At 47.7% G+C, this 25,068-nt stretch overlaps 1 protein-coding gene across 5 annotated transcripts in view; it reads right to left on the bottom strand.

Moving 5' to 3' along the window:
• Positions 1 to 12,229, bottom strand: part of BRD4 (bromodomain containing 4) — an 85,028-nt gene extending 72,799 nt beyond the window's left edge. For 3 of the 5 annotated variants that reach the window (XM_054693331.1, XM_037506045.2, XM_037506049.2), the window contains exon 1: positions 11,990 to 12,036. The gene's annotated coding sequence lies outside the window, so the exon portion shown is untranslated. Of the gene's footprint in view, positions 1 to 11,505; positions 11,594 to 11,989 lie in introns of those variants that run through there. The other 2 variants (XM_037506050.2, XM_037506046.2) reach the window with 2 other exon arrangements.
• Positions 12,230 to 25,068: the final 12,839 nt, after the last annotated feature.

Raw genomic sequence — 25,068 nt, 5'->3', positions numbered from 1 at the left:
GGGTGGCGCAGCGGTTGAGCTCTGGGTTGCGAAGCTGCCCACAGCCTCTGCTGCGCCGGTTCCATCCCCGGCCGCTGGGCGAGGGTCCCACTTGGCACACAGACCTCTCCTGCCGCCCGCTGCTCCCCTCAGCAGTGTACTTCGGTCCTCCTGCCTGTTCTGCAACCCGCTCTGTCTCTGGTGAATTCTCTCACCCTCCCGCACTTGACTGTACCAGTGCTTGTATAAATAAATAAATAAACATTTAAAAAAAAAAAAAAACACAAATTCATTCAAATATTGTTAACATTAAATGCTAAGATATGACCAATATCTAAAAGATATTTTCCAAATGGATTTAGCACACACGTATTACTCATTTCATATGAAACTAGATCTTTAACTAAAACTTTATTTTTATATTCCCCTTACAATTACAACCCCTTTATTTTGACCCCAAGCCCTCCTTTCCCCACCCCCCATAGAGTGTCTCTGATTCATAGTTGTTTGTTGATTTTGATTTTTTTCTTCCTTATAGTTATTCATTTTCCTGGTCCATATTTAGGTTTTCTAGATTCCTGTTATGAGTGAGACCATCCAGTATTTTTCTTTTTCTTTCTGGCTTATTTTGCTGAGCATGATCCCTTCCAGCACCATCCATGTTGCTGCAAATTGCATGTGTTTATCTTTTTTGAATGCTGAGTAATATTCCATGGTGTATATGGACCACATCTTCTTGATCCAGTCATCTATTTTTGGGCATTTGGGTTGTTTCCAAAGCTTAGCTATTATAAACAGTGCTGCTATAAACATAGGGGTGCAGGTGCCCTTTGGAATTACTGTTTCTGTGACATTTGGGTAAATACCTAGGAGTGGAATTGCATCTCCACACAGCTCTCCATAGTAGTTGGACCAGTTTGCACTCCCACCAGCAGTGCAAGAGAGTTCCTTTTTCTCCACAACCTCGCCAACATTTGTTGCTAGTTTTTTTTATATGTGCCATTCTCACTGGTGTAAGATGGTACCTCATTGTAGTTTTGATTTGCATTTCCCTGATTACAAGTGATGTTGAACATGTTTTCATATGTCCATTGGCCATTTGCATTTCCTCTTCAGAGAAGTGAAACTAGATCTTGACGGCCCTAGTCATGGTGACTTACATCAACTAGTTCTTTTAGTCAACAGAAACAAAGTTCATTAACAGGACTGAAGCCTTCCCATCAGCTCCCTTCAGTAACTCCATTTTCCTGGTTTCCAGCTGTCCACTTCCCTTCCAGGGAGACCCTGATTTGTCAAACAAATCTTCCTGGGAACCAGAATCCTTCACCAAGTCAAAATGTCAATCAACAACCAGGGACCTCCCTGCTGGTCTAGGGGTTAAGTCTCAGCACTATCACTGCTAAGGCAGTTACATCCAGGGCCAGGAAGCTAACCCACATATGTTGCAGCAGACCTCTCCTTATCTTGCCCTCTGCTCCCCTTAGCAGTGTATTTCAGTAAATCCACCTGTTCTGCTTCCCACTCTGTCTCTGGTGAATCCGCTCACCCCCTGCACCCTGTCCTACACCCCAGTTCTTCTATGCAAAAACAAAACAAAAAACCCAACCCTCACATAAGTCGACACAATTCAAAGTAAGGCCAGAGAAGATCAAAAGGTAAAGGGAGATGCTATGCTTGTGCTCTGGAGATACTGCAACCCACCAGTTTTAAAACCTAACCTCAGTTCAAACAGTCAGATTTTAATGAAATTGTAACAGGGTGGTCCCCAGGAAAGGGGGAGGTTCCCTGCCCCACCCAAGGGAGGGTGGAGCTGAGCAGGAAGAGGAGAAGCTGGAGAAGAGACTGAGGAAGGAAGCAGGATGGAGCCAGGAGACCTGGAGGAGGCGCATGGAGCCTAGAGACACGTGAAGAAACTGCGCTTGTCTTTTGGTCGTGGACTGGGTGACACAGATGTGGGTGAGACCCATGGGGAGGTGACAATGGCAGCTTTTATCTTGATGTTGATTTTGCTCTTTTCCTTCCGGGCTTGTCTGGTTGTTTGTGACCCTTTTCTGTGGGTCCCCACTGGAAGATGCTTTAGATTTGTGGCAGGCTTTGGGGCCTTGTTCTGGGCCAATCCCATTTGGATGGAGTTTTACCCACGAGGGGATGGGTAACTTTGGGTGTTTCATTTAGAAACTAGATTATTTGCTTTTCCTGTATTGTTTCCTAGTTTTATTAAAGTTCCTTCCCATTAAAGTCTCATATGTTTTGTGTTGATGCGGCGGATGGCAGAACCCATTTAGAATAGGCAGGTTTGCAGGGCTTGGGCTACCCCTCTCCCTGTCCTATAACAAAATGATTTATGACAATTAGGCTTAAGCATACATTGGGCCAAATTCCCCCACATCCCTCACATCCTGTCACATCCCAGTGCTGATGCCCCCCTCCCAAACGGAGGGCATTTCCATTCATCCCATTATTACCACTTTCAACCTCATTAACAATAAATCATCACTATTTTTTTTTTAATACAAGCACTGAGTACAGTCAGAAGCGCGGGAGGGTGAGCAAATTCACCAGAGCCAGAGCGGGGAGCAGAACAGGCAGACCGACCAAACACACTGCTGAGGGGAGCAGCGGGCGCGGCAGGAGAGGTCTGTGTGCCATGTGGGAACCTCGACGGCGGCCAGGGATCGTATCGGTACTGCAGAGGCTGCGGGCAGCTTTGCAGCCCAGCGCTCAACCACTGCACCAACAGGGGATGCCCTAAATCATCACTTTTAAAAAAAAAAATCCCCATTTTAAAACATCTCCTCCCTTAGTCTTCACTCACAGCACTGAAGCAAGACACAACATAGGACCTGGATGGCACCTGGCCCACCTTGTCTCCTAATGCGTGACAAGTCTATAACCAGCTACATTACCTGATATGTCTTTCTAGTCCTCACCAGCTATCATCTCCCTACCAGTTTATCTCCTTCCATTCCTTTTTTCACCCTGGGTCATGAAAGCAAGTTAAGTAGATAATGTTGAGAGAGTACCACCTCAATTTTACCCTCAACTGAAAGATGGTTAAGTGACATTTAGGGGAGGCTGAGTGACAAGCTGAAGGTCACACAGAGAGCAGCAGAGACATAATTCAAATGGGATCTAAATGTTAAAGCTACACATGAGAATGGCACTGTTATCAGTTTTTGGATCAGACAACAATGAGAGAAAGGACTGGAGGCTAACAAGCTGCTCAATCGCCCAGGGTCACGCCCACAGAGATTCAGATAACACTGGCTCCTATCACAGGTTCAGGAATTCTGAGACTTGATTTCAGAAAACAAAGTCCAATACTGGGCAGGAGAGCAGATAGGTCAAAGAACAAGATCTCTTGGTCTTCTCAGAAACCCTCAAAACACGTACACAAGACATTTTGTTCTTACTCAACTGCTGCTTGAGGGGAGGGAAATGTTAAAATCTTCATGTTTATAAATAAGAACAACAAGCTTTAATAATTTTTTTTTAAGAGGCATGTATTTTTATTTATTTATTTATTTATTTATTTAGTTGTTTGTTTGTTTATACATGCACTAGGTACAGTCAGAAGCGCGGGAGGGTGAGAGAATTCACCAGAGCCAGAGTGGGGAGCAGAGCAGGCAGAAGGACCGAAGTACACTGCTGAGGGGAGCAGCGGGCGGCAGGAGAGGTCTGCGCGCCATGTGGGACCCTCCTCCGGCGGCCGGGGAGCAGCCGGGGATCGAACCGTCACCGCAAAGGCCGCGGGGAGCTTCGCAACCCAGCACTCAACCGCTGCGCCACCGGGGAGGCCCAGAACAACAAGCTTTAAATAGAGAAATTTGTAAATTTTTTCTAAAAAACTAATCAGTATCAAGTGTTTAAAAATCCACTCCCTCTGCTCTAGTAATTCCTTTTCTAGATAGGAAAAAGAAAAGTGAAAATCATGTTCCAGGGCCTCCCTGGTAGCCCAGGAGTTAAAGTCTTAACTCTATCAAGCTATTGCTAGTCACTGTGGCCTGACTTCAATCCCAGGCTGGGAAGCTAACCCACATATGGTGCAACAGACCTCTCATGTCTCACAGGCTGCTCCCCTCAGCAGTGCATTTCAGTAGATCTGCCTGTTCTGCTCCCCACTTTGTCTCTGGTTAATCCTCTCACCCCCACACCTCCAGCTTACACCCCAGTTCTTGTAAGCATAAAGAAAAATAAAATCTTTAAAAAATAAAATAAGGGGGGCCTCCCCGGTGGCGCAGCGGTTGAGCGCTGGCTTGCGAAGCTGCCCGCAGCCTCTACAGCACGGTTCGATCCCCAGCAGCTCCCCGGCCACCGGAGGAGGGTCCCACATGGCACGCAGACCTCTCCTGGCCCCTGCTGCTCCCCTCAGCAGTGTACTTCGGTCCTTCTGCCTGCTCTGCTCCCCACTCTGGCTATGGTGAATTCTCTCACCCTCCTGCGCTTCTGACTGTACCCAGTGCGTGTATAAATAAATAAATAAATAAATCTTTTAAAATAAATAAAAAAAATTAAAATAAAATAAGGGGCCTCCCTGGTGGCGCAAGATGTTAATCCCTGCCCTGGGAGCTACCCACATGGCGCAGCAGACCTCTCCTGACTCGCCTGCTGCTCCCCTTAGCAGTGCATTTCAGTGTATCTGCCTGTTTTGTTCCCCACTCTGGCTCTATTGAAACCTGTACCACAGTTCTTGTATGCACAAATAAATCTTTAAAAATACATAAATAAAATAAAACCCTAAGTGTACAAGCCAATTTTGTTACTCATATGTAAAGACAGGAATTTTAATTTCATTACTAAAAATGGAATTAAGAAACATAGCTTTTAACAGTTAACATCTTGGGCCTCCCCGGTGGCGCAGCAGTTGAGCGCTGGGTTGCGAAGCTGCCCGCAGTCTCTGCAGCGCCGGTTCGATCCCCGGCTGCTCCCCAGCCATCAGAGGAGGGTCCCACATGGCGCACAGACCTCTCCTGCCGCCCGCTACTCCCCTCAGCAGTGTACTTCGGTTCCTCTGCCTACTCTGCTCCCTGCTCTGACTCTGGTGAATTCTCTCACCCTCCCGCGCTTCTGAATGTACCCAGTGCTTGCATAAATAAATAAATCTTTAAAAATAAATAAATAGCAAAGTCTGCGAACAGCAACATTTAAAAAAAAAAGTTAACATCTTAACATTTTGTATTTCCAAATTCTTTAAAATAACCATACACTATTTTTGCTCAAAGAAAAAATGCCCTTGCAATTTTTCAAATGAAATTCCCTTCAGGGATCAGTCAAGACCCAGAACTTTTGACACAGGGCTCACTATTCACCCACTTCTTCAGACTGGAATACATCACGTAATTTACAATAGGAGGTGTGGGAGCTGCTCAATTAGTTGTGGCCTGCTTAAACTGAGAAAATTGTTTAAACAATTACCCTCAACAGGGCCTACCTAGGGGTGCAAGGGGTTAAGTCGCAGCACTATGAAGCTATCCACAGCCACTGCAGCACAAGTTAGATCCCCGTTTAGGGGATTGTTACCCTCAACAATAACAGTAAAACACATTTGGAGTATACATCTTCCAGACTGTTCTCTATGCCTAACCACCAGCATTTCGAACTGTTATCTAGGTAGGAACAATTTTTTTTTTAAATTTATTTATTTTTAATACAAGAACTGGGGCACAGGTCAGAGGCACAGGCAGGTGAGAGGATTCACCAGAGACAGAGCGGGGAGCAGAACAGGCAAGACAGGAGAGGTCTGCCGCACCATGTGGGAATCTCCCTGGCCGGCCGGGAATCCAACCACGATGCAGAGGTTGCGGACAGCTTCACAACACTGCACTCAACCCGCTGTGCCACGAGGGAGGCCCACAGGTATGAACAATTTTTAAGACCAAATGGGGGCCTCCATGGTGGTGCAGGGGTTAAAGATAGCGCTATCAAGTTGTTGCAAGCCACTGCAGCACTGAGTTGGATCCTCCCCTCCATGCTGCAGGGCAGGAGTAACCCACGAGGCGCTGGGCAGGAGCAACTGCAGCAGACCTCTCCAGTCTGGCCTGCTGCTCCCCTCAGCAATGCATTTCAGTAGATCCACCTGTTCTGTTCCTCACTCTGTCTCTGGTGAATCCTCTCAGCTCCCACACCTCTGGCCTGTACCCCAGTTCTTACATACGTAAATAAATAAATCCTTAAAAAAAAAAGACCAAATGGGGACCATGCAGACTGCTAACGTGCTAATATCCTCATGCTTCCTTTTCCTCATTCTTTTAAATGACTACACCATATTCCACTAAGTTTTTCTTTTAACCCCTTTATGACTATACTAGAAAATCAAGGCAGTTAAAGGTATTACACAGCCTCAAACAGCTACCATGATCCAGTAATTCCATAGCTAGGTATCTAAGATATGAAGACATTTGTCCACAGCAACATTATTCACAACAGCCAAAAATGTACGAATGTTAATGCTCAACAGCTGATGAAGAAATACAACATGGTATATATCCATAAAATGGAATTTCACTTAGTCACAGAAATAATGACTAATTGACACTATAATGAAAACACAGTGAGCAAAAGTCAGACACAAAAAGTTTACATATTTTATGATTCATAATAGTCACATTTATAGAGTAGATTATAAACTATAGTATAGAGTAGGTTGTCAGGGTGGGGAAGATGGCGTGAAACTGCTAATGGATACAATATTTCTTTTTGGAAAAATAGAAATGGTTGCAATGATGACTACACAACACTTAATATAAAGGGCCTACCCTGGTGGCAGAGTGGCTGAGCACTGGGCTGTGAAGATGCCCGTAGCCTCTGCAACGCTGGTTTGATCCCCGGCCGCCAGCGAGGGTCCCACATGGCGTGACAGACCTCTCCTGGCACGCCCGCTGCTCCCCTCAGCAGTGTATTTCATCAGTCTGCCTGTTCTGTTCCCCACTCTGGCTCTGGTGAATTCTCTCATCCTCCGGCGCTTCTGACTGTACCCAGTGCTTGTATAATAAATAAATCAATAAATCTTAAAAAAAAAAAAAAACAATATACCAAAAACCACTGCATGGGTAAAATATGTATAAATTATGTATCAAGAAAGGTGTTTAAAGTAAGTCTGATATAAGGGCCTCCCTGGTGGCACAAGGGGTTAAACACAGCACTGTGAAGTTATCCGCAGCCTCTGCAGCAAGAGTTCCATCCCTGGCCAGGGAGGCGACCCACATGGTGCAGCAGACCTTTCCTGACTCACCCACTGCTCCCCTCAGCAGTGTGTTTCAGTCAATCTGCCTGTTCTGTTCCCCACTCTGTCTCTGGTGAATCCTCTCACTCCCTGCACCTCTGGCCTGAACCCCAGTTCTTATATGACTAAATAAAATATGATATGGTTTTAGAATAATGGGGGTCTCCCAGGTGGTGCAGCGGGTTGAGCGCAGCACTGTGAAGCTGTCTGCAGCCTCTGCAGGGCCGGTTCCATTCCCAGCCAGCCACGGAGATTCCCATGTGGCGCGGTAGCACCTCTCCTATCTTGCCCACTGTTGCCCTCAGCAGTGTATTTCAGTCCTTCTGCCTGCTCTGTCTCTGGTGAATTCTCTCACCCTCCCGTGCCTCTGGCTTGTACTCCAGTGCTTGTATAAATAAATAACTAAAGCTTTTTTAAAAAAAAGAATAGTGAAATACCCAAATTAGATAATTTATATTCAATATATGGAGGATGAGTACATTAATATAAAAAATATGTACCAAGAAAGTCATTGTGTAACTATATTAGTGTCTCCCCTTGTATATGTAACAGTTCAGGAACTAACTGTTGAATAAGACTGACCAATCTCGGGCCTTCCCTGGTGGCAAAGGCAGTAGAGCGCCGGCGCTGTGAAGCCGTCTGCAGCACTGGTTCCATACCGGCGACGGTCCCACACGGCGGAGCAGACCTCTCCTGTCGTGCCCGCTGCTCCCCTCAGCATTGTATTTCGTCAGTCTGCCTGTTCTGTTCCCTGCTCTGCCTCTGGTGAGCCCTCATCCTCCCGCGAATCTGGCCTATAGCCCGGTTCTTATATAAATAAATCTTTAAAAATAAATAAATAAAATAAACAAACACTACCCATGTGTATTCATTATTCACTTCATCTCCCTCTTAAAATACATCTTGTAGATCACGACTGAACCACAGCCCAAACCCCTTCACTATATTTCAGAACTGCTACATGGGAAAGCCAGAAGATGGTGCACAGAAGCAACTGCTTGCCATGCTACATTAAGTTTACTGCAATTTCTAAGTACCGTAATATTATCTTGGTTAAGTCACATTCCTCTTAAGTCACTATTGACCAGATCATGTCTACTATTAATATTTTTTAAAGATTTATTTATTTATGCATACAAGAACTGGGGTGTAAACCCGAGGTGCGGATGGTGAGACGATTCACCAGTGTTGGGCAGAACAGGCAGATGTACTGAAATACACTGCTGAAGGGAGCAGCGGGCAAGACAGGAGAGGTCTGCTATGCCATGTGGGTTGCTCCCAGGCCAGCTGGGGATAAAATACTGCTGTAGTGGCTGGGAGTAGCTTGATGGCACTGTCTTTAACCCCTGCGCCACTAGGGAGGCCCACCTATTAATATTTTAGTAAGAGGAATTATTTACATTGTTTTTTATATTGTTACATTATCTTTTACAAAAGGAAATTTTACTTTCACAAACTTATGTATTGCTAGTTAAATGTCAGCTTTAGCAAGGAATTCCCACAATTCTCACCTCGAAAAGGCTATCTTTTTCTAAACACCAAAACCTAGATTTACGAAACACTAGTAGCAGTTTCCAATGACAAGCTCTTTTTTCCTTTTTATAGATTTGACAGGAACGTAAGGACAAACATGGTCTACAAATTTATTCAAAATCAGAAATAAAAATACAGGACCTCCCTGGCGGCACAGGGGTTAAAGATAGCGCTGTCAAGCTATCACCAGTCACTGCAGAAAAAGTTCGATCCCAGGCCAGGTAGGGAGCTGACTCACAATGCACAGCAAACCTCTCCTGTCTGGCCTGCTGCTCCCCTTAGCAGTGTATTTCAGTAGATCTGCGTGTTCTGCTCCCCATTCTGTCTCTGGCAATCCTCTCAGAGGCCCCCCACCCCGCACCTCTGGCCTGTCCCACAGTTCTTTTATGCATAAATAAATCAATCTTTAAAAAAAAATACTTTACGGGCCTCCCCGGAGGCGCAGCGGTTGAGCGCTGGGTTGCAAAGCTGCCCGCAGCCTCTGCAGTGCCGGTTCAATCCCCGGCTGCTCCCCGGCCACCGGAGGAGGGTCCTACATGGCACGCAGACCTCTCCAGCCGCCCGCTGCTCCCCTCAGCAGTGTACTTCGGTCCTTCTGCCTGCTCTGCTCCCCGCTCTGACTCTGGTGAACTCTCTCACCCTCCCGCGCTTCTGACTGTACCCAGTGCTTGTATAAATAAATAAAATAAAATAAATCTTTAAAAAAAAATACTTTACATCCACACTATCCTGATAAATGTCTGCAGCAGTTGCCGGTTGTTAGAAGCATATTTAATTTAATAGTACAGGGCCTTTAAATCATTGGGGTACAAAATAGTTTTCTTAGGTTTCTTTACTCCAATCTCTCTCCAGAATTCTTAAATCTCATTCATTCAATAACCTAAATTGTGTAACAGAAAAATATTGCATTCCTCCCCCCATAACCAAAAGTAACTTTTGAAAACAGTCTAAATTCCTTTAAATAATTCAATAAATCAGTGGAAATTTTACAAAGTGGCCAATTATTCTCTTGCAATTTTTTTCCTCTCTTCATAGACATCCAAGCTACAAAAACTAGACTTATCCACACAACCGAACAGTCAACCTTGTCTTCAAATGCAGCCAATTTCACATTCTTTCCTCTTCCTCTCCCCTTATTGAAGTAACACTGATTTACAACACTGTATATAATTTAGGGGAATAGGTTCACACCTTGTCAGATGTTACCACCCCACCCCCAACATCCAAGCACCCATAGTCCTTTACCTTAAACCTCTGAGCCCCCTCCCACATTTGTTCCCACCCCACCCACTCACCCTCCCTCAATTTCACATTCTTTCATTTGTAGACAAAGTTCCTGACCTTCAGCAATTTCACCAGGGCTGAATACGGGCAAGAAATATACAAGTGGGCTCATCTCATTTCAGTTAAGATCAACTAAGACCATCTGGAGATGGATTTACACAGCTTGAGACCTTAGATACTATGTTTCCTACCAATGTTTAGGGGGAGTAGGGTGGATAAAGAGAACAATGTGGTTTATTTCAGATCAAGTTTTCCCTTCTGGATTTGATCAATGAAAAGTTTATTGTCCCCCTGCTTCAAGTTTTGAGAGAAAGGGTGGAAAAATAATTCCCATCCTAATTAAACGAAAAGAAATGTTTTGCTAAATTGGCATGATCATAAAACAGATCCTGACATCCAAAACCTTCTTGAAATTGGAAACACATTCATAAGTACTGTTGAGTAGCACTTCTTTACAACTTCCAAAGACTCACAATTTAAGGGTACTCCACAGACCCATTCATAAAAATCTCCAAGCCGTTATTACAGCATCCAAGAGTCGCCAGCTTAGAAATATACAGGAACTTGGTTCTTGTAAACACACATAGGTAAAGCCCGCGAGAAGGTAAGCAAAAGATGTTTCAATTCTCATGAGGTAGGGTTCCAAGAGTCACTGCTTGCGATCCGACGCACACATGAAAATGAACCCACGAACCAAGACCATAAACCTCACCAGGTAGCAGGAAACAGAGTAAACGAGTAAATAAAAGTAACACTTAAACAAAAGTAAGTCGCACCGCCTCCCCCCCAACCCCCAAACGCGGTCTCGAGTAAAAGAGAGGTCATTCGCACAGGCAAGGCACATGACTCATCCAAGGGTCTGAACCTAAGTATTTACAACGTCCACTACACCTAAGTGCGATTTCCCACACCTACATCCAGGGCCAGGCCTTGGGGGCATCTCAGTCGGATCAAGTTGATGCTATTTCCGTGTGTTGGGGGGGTGGTGGTGTCATTTTATTTCGCTGAATCACAACACCCCCACCTCCCCACCCCAAACCACCACGCACAACACCGCAAATAGAAGCCATGGCAAGGACACCACCGAGCATCAACCGAACACAACAAAGCGCCCAGTCAGGGGGTGCAGGCAGGCTGGGAGTATGTGGGCCAAGGGGGCCAGGCTCGTCACCCAGAACACCGCTCCCGCCCCTCTGGGGCCTGTCTTTGCAGGCGTGCGGCAGCCTCCTCCCGGGGACCTCAGCACCAGCCTCTCTCTCCGCATAGCTCGGGGGCTGGCCAGGGGTGTGCAAATTGGGAGGGCGGGGGTTTGGGGAAAAGCGCGCAGCCCCAGTCCGGGCTGGAGAACCCGCGAGCCGAGTGCAGAAGTGGGTGGGGAGCGCGCCAGGCCCGGCCCCGGCCCACTTGAGCTCCCGCGCAGCAGCCCAGCCAGCCCCGGGGCACAGGGCTAGTAGCGCCCGCGGCCATCACGACGGGCCGGGACTTACCCCAGCCGGGCGCGCCTTGAGTTTCCAGCGCCCGCTTCCTCCTCCTCCTCCTCACTTGACAAAATGGCGGCGGCAGGAAGTGCCGGGCGATCGGCCCGCCCCCCTCCCGCCCCCCTCCCGCCCCCGGCCGCCCGCCCGCCCCGCCGCGCCGCCCGCGCCCCCCACTAGGCCGCCCGCGTCTCGACCCCGCCGGCCGTGGCGAGTCGGGGGCCGGCGGTGCCAACGGCGGGAGAACCGCGAGCCGCCTGGCGGCCAACGGCGCAGGCGGTCCCAACCCAGCGCGAGCGGCGCGGCGCGGGGACGCGGGAGGCCCGCAGGCCCGAGCCCGCGCCGCGCCGCCCCGGCCTCCCCGCCCCCGCGCCGCGCCGATGGCGTAGGTGCTAGCGCCCCGGCCCGTTACGCAATGCGGGTTACGCGGGCTGCGCCGTGGGTCCCCGCTGGCAGCCCCGTGCTGGCCGCCGCCCGGAAGGGCACCGGTCCTCACCTGAGACGCTAGGCCGCACGCCGCCCCCGCCGGCCGCCAGCCACCGCCGGCACCCCCTCCGCCGCCTCCTCGGGCTGCCTGCGCGGCGCCGGGGCCTGCCCGCCGCTCCGCCGCGCTCACAGGCCCTGCTTGGCCGCGGGCACCGCCGGCAGCCACCACCGCCGCCGCCACTGCTCGGGCTCCTCGGCTGCGGGAGAGCAGAACAAACAGCCCTGCCGCCGCCGCCGCCGCCAGCGCACTGACGTCACCGCGCACGCTGCGCGCACGGCCTCGTCGCCGCCGCCCGGCGTGCGCGCGCTGCCACCGCGCCGGGCGCTAGTGAGCACCGGAAAGCTGGTGGCTGCTAGGTGAGTAAGGTAGACTGGCGCGCCGCGCTGTCTTCGAGGAAGAAAATCCTTCAGCTGCGGCGAGGGGACCGTGGGAGGGGACGCCGCACTGAAGGCGGAGGCCACCCGCGGACCTAGAAAGGAAATCGCTCAGACCAAGGAAGGCGACTGAAGGAGGCGGCTGAGGCCTCTCCTTAGACCGAGAGAGGCCGCCCCACGGGCTGGCGGAGAGGGTCCGCAGACCGAGCGAGAGGACCGCTGCAGACTGCGGGAGGAAACCCGGCAGACCGACGGAGGAGGCAGAGGCGACTCCGCAGACCGAGCAAGGGGAACCCTCAGACTGAAGGAGACGACCCAGCCCTCTGAGGGAGGTGGCTGAGCAGAGACCCATCAGACAGAAGTCGGGGCCTGAAGGAAGAAAAGATTGAAGACAGAGGAAGACGTTCAGAAATTTAAGGGTCTGATGATAGACCCTCAAAGAGAAGGCGGACTGTGCCGAGAGGCCCCAAAGACTAATGGTAGAGACCGAGGAGAGACAGCTATGCGAGGCCTCCCAGGTGGGAAGGATGTTGAAAGATACAGGAATGGAGTGGTGCTGGGACTTTAAGGTTAGAGAGATGTGATGGGAGGCTGGAATGAAAGAAAGGAGGTGAGGGGCCTCCCCCGTGGCGCAGCGGATGAGCGCTGGGTTGCGAAGCTGCCCGCAGCCTCTGCAGCGCTGGTTCTATCCCCAGCTGCTCCCCGGCCACCGGAGGAGGGTCCCACATGGCACGCAGACCTCTCCTGCCTCCCGCTGCTCCCCTCAGCAGTGTACTTCGGTCCTTCTGCCTGCTCTGCTCCCCGCTCTGGCTCTGGTGAATTCTCTCACCCTCCCGCGCTTCTGACTGTACCCAGTGCTTGTATAAATAAATAAATAAATAAATAAATAAATAAATAAACAAATCTTTAAAAAAATAAAAAAGAAAGGAGGTGAGAGGAGGCTATCAGCAAAGTCTAGGTGGGCATCTTTCTTGGCTGCCGATTTGATCTACAGACTGGAAAGTGCTGGAATTCAGATTTAGGACCCTCTGCCTCAAAGTGTCCCCCCAGCTGACCTTGTTCTCATCCTTAAGAGACTCAAACTACTGAGTCAGCGCCATATAACAGGGCGATTAGGCTTAGGTCGCTTACATTTGAAGATAATTAATTCTGTGACATTTTTCAAGCAGGGGACATAATCTTCTTTCACTTCTGGCTTCTAGCATTTTCAGTACCATCTTTTAAAAATAGTAAACTCAGTTCTTTTAGAAAGTCTAGGTAATTTTAAAATTGTCCTGATGTGTTCTTTCAGAATCTCTCAGTACACTAAAATAGCAGTGAAATAGTTTGGTGTCTGTTATGGCATTTACTCACTCTTCACCAAGAGCAGTCACAAATCACTGATGGTTCCTAGGCAAAGTAAATACTTAATTTTGTGCTTTATTTATTTTAACATAAGCATGAGATAATTATTAGTGCAAGAAATAAAAAAGGTAAGTGTAACTGCTTCATTAACAAACTTTCTTTCTAATTCTATGTTACAGAATATTGAAACTTGTGAATATGAATATCCTCTGGCTCCTAATTTTGCAAGTTTCACAATTTGGGGAAGAATAAGAAGGTATACAGAGGGCCTCTCTGGTGGCACAAAGGATTAAGATGCAACCTGTAAAGCCATCCTCAGCCACTGCAGCACAGGTTCGATCCCCAGCCAGGGAGCTACCAATGTGGCACAGCCGACCTCTCCTGTCTCACCTGCCACTCCCCTCAGCAGTGTATTTCAGTCAGTCTGCCTGTTCTGTTCCCCACTTGGTCTCTGGTGAATCATCTCACCCCCCCCACCCACCCACACACACCTCTGGCCCGTGCTTCAGTTCTTGTATGCATAAATAAATAAATCCTTAAAAATTTTTTAAAAAATACCATACAGGTTTTTTTTTTAAGATTTATTTATTTATGCATACAAGAACTGGGGTGTTGGGGGGTGACAGGATTCACCAGAGGCAGAGTTGGGAACAGAACAGGCAGATTGACTGAAACACACTGCTGAGGGGAGCAGTGGGCAAGGCAAGAGAGGTCTGCTGCGCCTTGTGGGTCGCCTCCCTGGCCAGGGATCAAACTGATGCTGCAATGGCTGTGGATTGGTTCATAGTGATGCGAATTAACCCCTTGCACCACCAGAAGGCCCCTGTATGATGTTTTCTTAAAAAGAAGAATAAATTTATTTAGCATGCTCAGCTTTTAAAAAGCTGGAAGTGGGCCTCCCTGGTGGTGCAGCGGTTGAGCGCTGGGTTGTGAAGCTGCCCGCAGTCGGCAGCACCGGTTTGATCCCCGGCTGCCAGGCGAGGGCCCCACATGGCACGCAGACCTCCCCTGTGCCCACTGCTCCCCTCAGCAGTGTACTTCTTCGTCACTCTGCCTGTTCTACTCTCCGCTCTGGCTCTGGTGAATTCACTCACCCTCCCGCACTTCTGACTGTACCCAGTGCTTGTATAAATAAATAAATAAATCTTAAAAAAAAAAAGCTTTAAAAAAAATAAAAAGTTGGAAGTGTTGGCTTCGCTGGTGACACAAGGGGTTAAGCACAGCACTGTGAAGCTCTCTGCAACCTCTGCAGCATAAGTTCGCTCCCCCGGCCAGCCAGGGAGCTACCCACATGGCAGACCTCTCCTGTCTTGCCCACTGCTCCCCTCAGCAGTGTATTTCAGTCAGTCTGCCTGTTCTGTTTCCCACTCTGGTGAATCCTCTCACCCTCTGCACCTCTGGACTGTACCCCAGTTCTTGTATACACAAATAAATCTTTAAAAAGAATTTCAGGAGTCATAGAATGTACTTTTTTCCAACCTTTTAAAAATATTCCATGGGCCTCCCCTGATGGTACAGTGGTTGAGCACTGTGCTGCGAAGCTGCCTGCAGCCTCTGCAGTGCCGGTTCGATCCCCGGCCACTGGCGAGGGTCCCACATGACGCGCACACTTCTCCTGTTGCCCGCTGCTCCCCTCAGCAGTGTATTTCATCAGTCTGCCTGTTCTGTTCCCCTCTCTGGCTCTGGTGAATTCTCTCACCCTCCCGAGCTTCTGACTGTACCCAGTGCTTGCATAAATAAATAAATAAATAAATAAATAAATCTTTAAATAAATAAATAATAAAAATATTTCAAAAATAGTGGTTTTTTTTTTTTTTCATTTATTGAGGAAGCTGGTTTGCAACACTGCATATGATTTAGGTATTATATGGTTACACCTCCTAGATGTATGTTACCAACCATCTCTACCATCATATCACCCATAGTCCTTTATCATAGACCATTGGACCCCCTTCCCCATTTTGTTACTATGTTCACTTTCCTTTCCCCTCTAGTAGCCTCAATTCTGCAGTCTTATATCTAGGATTTGTTTTGGTTTAGTTTTGTCCATTCCTTTGTTGCTTTTTTTTTTAAATATTTATTTAGGGCCTCCCCTGCCGGGGACCAGCCTCTGGCAAAATGTCGTGTCAGGGGTTCCTGAAAGGATGAGACGGTGTGGGCGAAAACAAAAGGGCTGAGGGGAAGGGGACGAGGTAGAATGAGGAGACACTGACACTTGGTGAGGTGCTAGTATCTTCTGCCGAGAGACTCAGCAGGTCTTTATTCATTTTTAGTAAGCAGAAAAAAAAAATACATTGTCATGTGTAAAGCAGAAACAATTAGTGTATTTTATTCCCATGGACTACTGGCTCCTACGGGTCCCAGCTAGACGGTAGCCTTCAAGGTTAATAGATAAAAAACCAGACCTAACACTAAAACTTATTTTTTCAGCTAGACAATTATTTAAGACAGTGGATAGCCGCCAGTGCATCCCTATCAGCTAAAGCCTAAGCATCAAAAGACTATTCTATTCACATGGCCTTCAGTCAGAGACCAGCTGCTGCACAGCTATCAGAACTTTTTTTACCTACAAACTTCTTAATACAGTCAACTTCATTTAAAAACTTTCCTAAGAAACTTCTAAATAAAAGGAACTTCTAAAAAAGCAAAAGAAGGACTTACTGTAATAGTTGTGCTGGTTTGCTTGTCAGATATGTACAATAAATCATCTTCCATTGTCAAGTGGGCCAAATTGTTTAATAACTAATATTTAAACAGGTAATTTTCCATGCCAATTGCTTGCAGTCTACTGATACATATAATTTATTGTCTAATGTACTTTTCTGATAAATTTTTTTCTTTTTATGACCAAGAACAAAAAATGAAGGAATGTTAGATCTTCAGCCCCACGGTGTGAGGCACAAGGAATCTTCAGCCCCACGGTGTGAGGCTCTTTAGCTTCGGCCCCACGGTGTGAGGCCCTTTACCTTTGCTGCTTGCCAGTGTCTTATCTGGCTGGGGCATCAAGGCCTCCTGCAGCACTCCCCAGTGGCGCAGCGGGGTGAGCGCAGCACTGTGAAGCTGTCTGAAGCCTCTGCAGCACCGGTTCTGGTCAGCCAGGGAGATACCCACATGGCGAGGTAGACCTCTCCTGTCTCGCCCGCTGCTCCCCTCAGCAGTGTATTTCAGTCAGTCTGCCTGTTCTGTTCCCTGCTCTGGTGAATTCACTGGTGAATTCTCTCACCCTCTTCTGCCTCTGGCCTGTACCCCAGTGCTTGTATAAATAAATCTTAAAAATTTTTAAAAAGATTTATTTATTTATGCATGCAAGAACTGGGGTACAGGCCAGAGGTACAGGGGGTGAGAGGATTCACCAGAGACAGAATGGGGAACAAAATAGGAGAACTGACAAATAAACTGCTGAGGGGAGCAGCAGGTGAGTCAGGAAAGGTCTGCTGTGCCATGTGGGTAGCTCCCTGGTCCTCTGGGGATCCAACTTGTGCTGCAGAGATTGTGGAGAGCTTCACAGTGCTATGTTTAACTTCTCGTGCCACCAGGGAAGCAATAGTAGGAGCTCTTATACTGTCATCATTTGGGTCAATCATTTTAGAAAATAGTTTGACAGTATCTGGTGAAGATGAAGCTGTGCATACAGCTGTGCATATGTTCCACTAATTCCAGTCCCATGGAATGCCTTGCTGACACTTTTTTAAAATAGTTTTTACATCATTTTTCATTTTTGTACAATGTATGCATTTTCATCTTGGTTATCATCTCCGTAAAATTCCCACCATCCTTGTTTTGATCCTACTCCCTTTTCCCCCCTTATACTGTGTCTCTGGTTTATAGTTGCCTGTTGATTTTGATTTTTACTTTATTATAATTAGTCTTATTCCTGATCCCCTATTTAGGTTTTCTAAATTCCTGCGATGAGTGAGACCATCCGGTATTTTTCTTTTTCTTTCTGGCTTATTTCACTCATCATGATCCTTTCCAACTCCATCCATGTTGCTGCAAATGGCATGAGTTTATCTTTTTTGATTGCTGAGTATATTCCATTGTGTATATGTACCACATCTTCTTGATCCAGTCATCTATTTTTGGGTTATTTCCATAGCTTATCTATTGTACATAGTGCTGCAATAAACATAGGAGTGCAGGGCCTCCCCGGTGGCGCAGCGGTTGAGCACTGGGTTGCGAAGCTGCCCGCTGCCTCTGCAGCGCCGGTTCGATCCCCGGCTGCTCCCCGGCCACCAGAGGAGGGTCCCACATGGCGCGCGGACCTCTCCTGCCGCCCGCTGCTCCCCTCAGCAGTGTGCTTCGGTCCTTCTGCCTGCTCTGCTCCCCGCTCTGGCTCTGGTGAATTCTCTCACCCTCCCGTGCTTCTGACTGTACCCAGTGCTTGTATAAATCAATTAATCAATCAACCTTGTATAAATAAATAAATAAATCTTTAAAAAAAAAAAATAAAATAAACATAGGAGTGCAGGTGTACTTTTTTTTTTTATCTTTTTTTAAAGATTTATTAATTCAGGGCCTCCCCTGGTGGCGCAGGCAGTTGAGCGCAGCGCTGTAAAGCTCTCCGCAGGCTCTGCAGCATCGGTTTGATCACAGGCCGGCCGGCGAGGGTCCCACATGACACGGCAGACCTCTCCTGTCGCGCCCGCTGCTCCCCTCAGCAGTGTATTTCGTCAGTCTGCCTGTTCTATTCCCTGCTCTGTCTCTGGTGAATTCTCTCGCCCTCCTGTGCATCTGGCCTGGTTCTTGTATGCATGAATAAATAAATCTTTTTTTTTTTTTTTAAAGTGTCAGACATTTACTTTTGATGATTTTTAAAAAAAAATTTTAAAAGATTTATTTATTTATACAAGAACCGGGGTACAGGCCATATGTGCGGGTGGGTGAGAGGATTCACCAGAGACACAGCGGGGAACAGAACAGGCAGACTGACAGAAATACACTGCTGAGGGGAGCAGCGGGCACTACAAGAGAAGTCTGCCGCGCCATGTAGGATTCTTGCAGGCCGGCTGGGATCAAACCATGCTGCAAAGGCTGTGGACAGCTTCACAGCGCTGTGCACAACCGCCTGCACCATCAGGGGAGGCCCCGCAGGTGTCCTTTTGAATTAATGTTTTTGTGTCCTTTGGGTAAATACCTAGGAGTGGGATTGCTGGAATATATGGAAGCTCCATTTTTAGCAGATTGAGTAACTTCCACACAGCTCTCCATAGTGCTTGAACCAGTTTGCACTCCCACCAGCAGTGTAGAAGAGTTCCTTTTCACCACATCCTCGCCAACATTTGTTGTTGCTAGTTTTTTTAATATGTGCCATTCCCACTGGTGTAAGATGGTATCTCATTGGTAGTTTTGATTTGCATTTCCCTGATTACGAGTGATGTTGAGCGTTTTTTCATATGCCTGTTGGCCATTTGCATTTCCTCTTTGGAGATGTTTCTTCTTAGCTCTTCTGCCCATTTTTTGACTGGGTTATTTGTTTTGTTGACTCTCGTCAGCTCTTTGTAGATTTTTGTGATCAGACCTTTATCATTAGTGTTATGTGCCAAAATTTTCTCCCAATCAGTGGGGTCTGTCTTTGTTTTGGTTACTGTCTCTTTTGCTGTACAGAAGCTCCTTAATATGATGTAGTCCCAGCTGTTTATCTTTTTCTTCACTATCACTGCTTTGGGTGATGTGTCTTTAAAGATGTTACTGAGGTGTATGTCATATAGTGTTTCACCTATATTTCCTTCTATATATTTTATGCCTTCAGGTCTTATGTCTAGTTATTTAATCCATTTTGAGTTGTTTTGTGTGCATGGTGGTAGGTAGTAGTCAAGCTTCATTCTTTTGCATGTAGCGACCCAGTTTTCACCTTGCTGACACTTTTAAGAAGGTTAACAATAGGGGCCTCCTTCATGGCTTAGGGCTTGAAGACAGTGCTATTAAGCTACTATCAGCCACTACAGTGCCAGTTTGATCCCTGGCCAGTCAGAGAGCAACCCACATGGTGCAGCAGATCTCTCCTGCCTCACCCGCTGCTCCCCTTAACAGTGTATTTCAGTGATTCTGCCTGATTTGCTCCCCACTCTCTCTGGTAAATCCTCTCACTCCCCCACCTCTGGCTTACACCCCAGTTCTTGTATGATAAGTAAACAAATTTTTAGGGGGAAAAAAAAGAAAAGATTCACAATAGCATGGTTCTTAAGAATCCACAATGAGGGCCTCCCTGGTGGCACAGGGGGTTAAGTGTCAGCACTATGAAGCAATCCGCAGCAACTGTGGCTAGAGTTCGATACCTGACCAGGGATTTACCCACATGGCTCAGCAGACCTCTCCCGTCTCACCTGCTGCTCCCCTCAGCAGTGTGCTTTGGTTGATCTGTCTGTTCTGTTCCCTACTCTGTTTCTGGTGAATCTTCCCACCACCCGTGCCTCTGGCCTATACCCCAGCTTCTGTATGCATAAATAAATAAAATAAATCTTGGGCCTCCCCGGTGGTACAGAGGTTGAACGCTGGGCTGCGAAGCTGCCTGCAGCCTCTGCAGTGCCGGTTCAATCCCTGGTTGCTGGCGAGGTCCCACATGGTGCGCAGACCTCTCCTGCCGCGCCCACTGCTCCCCTCAGCAGTGTGCTTCGTCAGTCTGCCTGTTTTGCTCCCTGCTCTGGCTCTGGTGAATTCTCTCACCCTCCCGCGCTTCTGACTATACCCAGTGCTTGTGTAAATAAACAAATAAATTAATTAATTAAATCTTTAAAAAAATAAAATAGAGTAAAAAAAATAAATCTTTAAGTAAATAATACACCTTTTAAAAAAATCCTCAATGGAAACAACCCAAATGTCCAGCCATGATATAAAGAATACATTATAATGAAATGAAAATATGGGCCTCCTGGTGGCACAGGGGTAAAGTCTCAGCCTCTATAAAGCTATTGCCAGCTGCTGCAGCATGAGTTCGATCCCCAGCCAGGGAGCTTAGGAACAGCGGCTCTCTCCTGTCTCACCCGCCGCTCCCCTCAGCAGTGTTTCTGCCTGTTCTTCTCCCCACTCTCTCTGGTGAATCCTCTTACCCCCCCATCTCTGGCTTACACCTCAGTTCTTTTTTTTAAGATTATTTATGCATACAAGAGCTGGGGTACACGCCACAAGTATGAGGGTGGGATGAGAGGATTCACCAGTGACAGAGTGGGGAGCAGAACAGGCAGACTGAAATACACTGCTGAGGGGAGCAGTGGGTGAGACAGGAGAGTTCTACTGCACCATGTGGGTAGCTTTCCAGCAGGCGGGGATCAAACTTGTGCTGCAGAGGCTGTGGATAGCTTCACAGTGCTGTGCTTAACTCCTTGTGCCACCAGGAAAGTCCTACACCCCAGTTCTTGTATGCATAAATAAATCTTTAAAAAATGATTTTTATTTATGTATAAAATGAATAATGCATACAAGAACTGGGGTACAGGCCAGAGGTGTGGGGGGTGAGAGGATTCACCAGAGACAGAGCAGTCTGTCAATCCGTCAGTCTGTCTGTTCTGCTGGTGAATTCTGTGTCTCCGGTGAATCCTCTCAGCCCCCTGCATCTCTGGCTTACACCCCAGTTCTTGTATAAATCAATCAATCAATCAATCCTTATTTTTAAATGATTTTATTATTTATTTATACAAGAACCGGGGTGTAAAGAACCGGGGTACAGTCTGCCTGTTCTGCTTTCCACAAGGAAGGCCCAGTTTCACTGTTTTATTCCACATTCCGCTAAAGGTACACTTTATCCAAATGTACCTTTATGAGCCAGCTGCTGTCCAGTTTCATGTGTAAAGATCAGGTACTCCAAGGGCCTCGCCGGTGGCGCAGCGGTTGAGCGCTGGGTTGCGAAGCTGCCCGTGGCCTCTGCAGCGCCGGTTGGATCCCCGGCTGCTCCCCGGCCACCGGAGGAGGGTCCCACATGGCGCGCAAACCTCTCCTGCCGCCCGCTGCTCCCCTCAGCAGTGTACTTCGGTCCTTCTGCCTGCTCTGCTCCCCTCTCTGGCTCTGGTGAATTCTCTCACCCTCCCGCGCTTCTGACTGTACCCAGTGCATGTATAAATAAATAAATACATCTTTAAAAAAAAAAAAATCAGGTACTCCAAGATGGTGTGAACGACTGTCAGAGTGCGACTTCTTGTCATAGTGCTTATTTTTTGTATGGCTTTTCCAAGCAGGGATAGGCAGTATTCTCTCTCTCTCTTTTTTTAAAGATTTATTTATTTATTTATACAAGCACTGGGTACAGTCAGAAGCACGGGAGGGTGAGAGAATTCACCAGAGCCAGAACAGAACAGGCAGAATGACCAAAGTACACTGCTGAGGGGAGCAGCGGGCGCGGCAGGAGAGGTCTGTCGCTCCATGTGGTACCTTCGCCTGGCAGCCTGGGGGCCTGGGATCGAACCGGTTCTGCAGAAGCTGGGGGCAGCTTCGCAGCCCAGCGCTCAACCGCTGCGCCACCGGGGAGGCCTTTTTTTTTTAAAGGAAGCTAAAGATCCCAGTTGGATGTGACTTCTTAGGGTTAGGGAGCAGAGCTAGGATTTTTTTTTTTTAAATATTTATACAAGTGGGCCTCCCCGGTGGCGCAGCGGTTGAGCGCTGGGTTGAGAAGCTGCCCGCGGCCTCTGCAGCGCCGGTTGGATCCCCGGCTGCTCCCCGGCCACCGGAGGAGGGTCCCACATGGCGCGCAGACCTCTCCTGCCGCCCGCTGCTCCCCTCTGCAGTGTACTTCGGTCCTTCTGCCTGCTCTGCTCCCCTCTCTGGCTCTGGTGAATTCTCTCACCCTCCCGCACTTCTGACTGTACCCAGTGCACGTATAAACAAAACAAACAAACAAATAAATAAATAAATAAAACATGCCTTTATTAAAAAAAAAGTGTTTATACAAGAACTGGGGTACAGGTCAGAGGTGCGGGAGGGCGAGAGGATTCACCAGAGACAGAGTGGGGAACAGAACAGGTAGATTGACTGAAAATACACTGCTGAGGGGAGCAGCGGGTGTGACAGGAGAGGTATGCCGTGCCATGTGGGTATCTCCCCAGCCAGCCAGGATCGAACCTGCGCTGCAGAGGCTGTGGCCAGCTTCATAACGCTGCACTCAACCCACTGCACCACCAGGGAGGCCCCCTCTTCTTCTTCTTTTTTTTTTTTTTTAATTTTATTTATTTTGCGTAGAAGATCTGGGGCGTAGGCCAAAGGATTCACCAGAGACAGAGTATTCAGGGTGGTGAGAGGATTCACCAGAGACAGAGTGGGGACCAGAGTAGGCAGATTTACTGAAATACACTGCTAAGAGGAGCAGAGGGCGAGACAAGAGTGGTCTGCTATATCATTTATGGAATCACTCCAGGGCTGGGGATAGAGTTCAGGACAAAACAGTGATAATGCTGAGACTTGACGTTAACCTAGGCTACCAGGGAGGCCCCAGAATTCTCTTCTTGGCCACTATGATGTTCAGCTCCCACAGATATGTCTTTTTTTTTTTTTTTTTTTTTTATTTATTTACACAAGCACTGGGTACAGTCAGAAGCGCGGGAGGGTGAGAGAATTCACCAGAGCCAGAGCAGGGAGCAGAGCAGGCAGAAGGACCGAAGTACACTGCTGAGGGGAGCAGCGGGCGGCAGGAGAGGTCTGCACGCCATACGGGACCTTCCTCCGGTGGCCGGGGAGCAGCCGGGGATCGAACCGGCGCCGCAGAGGCTGCGGGCAGCTTTGCAACCCAGCGCTCAACCGCTGCACCACCGGGGAGGCCCTCCCACAGATATGTCTTGAGGTACGAGTTCAGTTCCAGCTCCAGTAGAGCCAAAGGATACTGCACTTGAACTTGTCCGGCTTCTTGCCACTGGACTTCAGAATCTTCGTGTTCAAGCTGGCATGGCCCTCTAGTTGAGCTGGGAAAACCTTTTCTTTTTTTTCAATTTTTGGGCTTCAAACAGACAAACTTCTGAAACAGACAACAGCTTATTATTTAAGGCTAATACTAAGGGTTGGTGATTTAAAAGCTTAGAAGTGAAACATAGTTCAAGTGTTTGTTACAATAAAATTTTAGTCTTGAGCCACTAACAGTCAATGCCATAAGTTCCAGTCTTCATGGGATCAGAATGAGTGACAGCGGACCTAGTGAGGCTGCTCCAGTTGCTAAAAATTTCTCTCTCAGATATTTGCTGAACATGGGAGGCTTTCATACCCTGAGAAAGCTTCACTGCAGTTGAAACTAGCTTATTCTGGGGAAAGATGCCTGATAGAACATTTTTAAACAAGGACCCTATAAACAACAAAATTAAAACACACACACACACACACACACAAAATGAACAAGGGCCCTATGAGTAGATTCATTTTAAAGCTTTGTAGGAATAACCCATTTATTGGCATATATATATATTTCAGGATTAAAAGCTCATCTCTTTTATTCCCTTCGTTTTCTTTTTTTAAAGATTTTTAAGATTCATTTATGTATAAAACAACTGGGGTACAGGCCAGAGGTGCCAGGGGGTGAGAGGATTCACCAGAGACAGAGTGGGGAGCAGAACAGTTGGATTGACTGAAATACACTGCTGAGATGAGCATGGGCGCTACAGGAGAGGCCTGCTGCGCCATATGGGTCACTGACCTAGCTGGGGATCGAACTCATGCTGTAGTGGCTGTGGATTGCTTCATAGTGCTGACGTTTAACCCCTTGCGCCACCAGGGAGGCCCCTTAAGATTTCTTTATGCATACAAGAATTGGGTTACAGGCCAGACATGTGGGGGGTGAGAGGATTCAGCAGAGACAGAGTGGGGAGCAGAACAGGCAGATCTACTAAAACACACTACTGAGGGTAGCACCAGGTGAGGCAGGAGAGGTCCGCTGCGCCATGTGAGTTAGCTCCCTGGCCAGGGATTGAGCTCTTGCTGCAGTGGCTGCCGATAGTTTCATAGAGCTGAGACTTAACCCCTTGCACCACCAGGGAGGCCCCTAAGATTAATTTTTATTTAGCCATACAACAACTGGGGTGTAGGCCAGAGGTGCAGGGGTTGAGAGGATTCACCAGAGACAGAGTGGGGAGCAGAACAGGTGGATCTACTGAAATACACTGCTGAGGGGAGCAGTGGGTGAGTCAGGAGAGGTCTCCTGCGCCATGTGGGTTGCTCCCTGGCCAGCTAGGGATCAAACTCGTGCTGCAGAGCCTGCTGACAGCTTCATAGGTTGCATTTCAGACTTAAACCCTTGCACCAGCAGGGAGGCCCCTGAGGATATACTTTTAAAGAAGATGGGTACAAGGACGCTAACATTGTACTGGAGGTCCCAGCCATAATGATTAAGCAAGAAAAAAATATGAAATGCATCCAGAAAAGAATGAAAACAATTTCTTTTTTTTAAAGATTTATTTATGCATA

The sequence above is a fragment of the Talpa occidentalis genome, unplaced genomic scaffold, assembly GCF_014898055.3.
Source record: "Talpa occidentalis isolate TD23 unplaced genomic scaffold, MPIMG_talOcc4v2.1 talOcc4.12, whole genome shotgun sequence".
NCBI lineage: Eukaryota > Metazoa > Chordata > Mammalia > Eulipotyphla > Talpidae > Talpa > Talpa occidentalis.
This window is presented reverse-complemented; position numbering and strand designations above follow the sequence as displayed.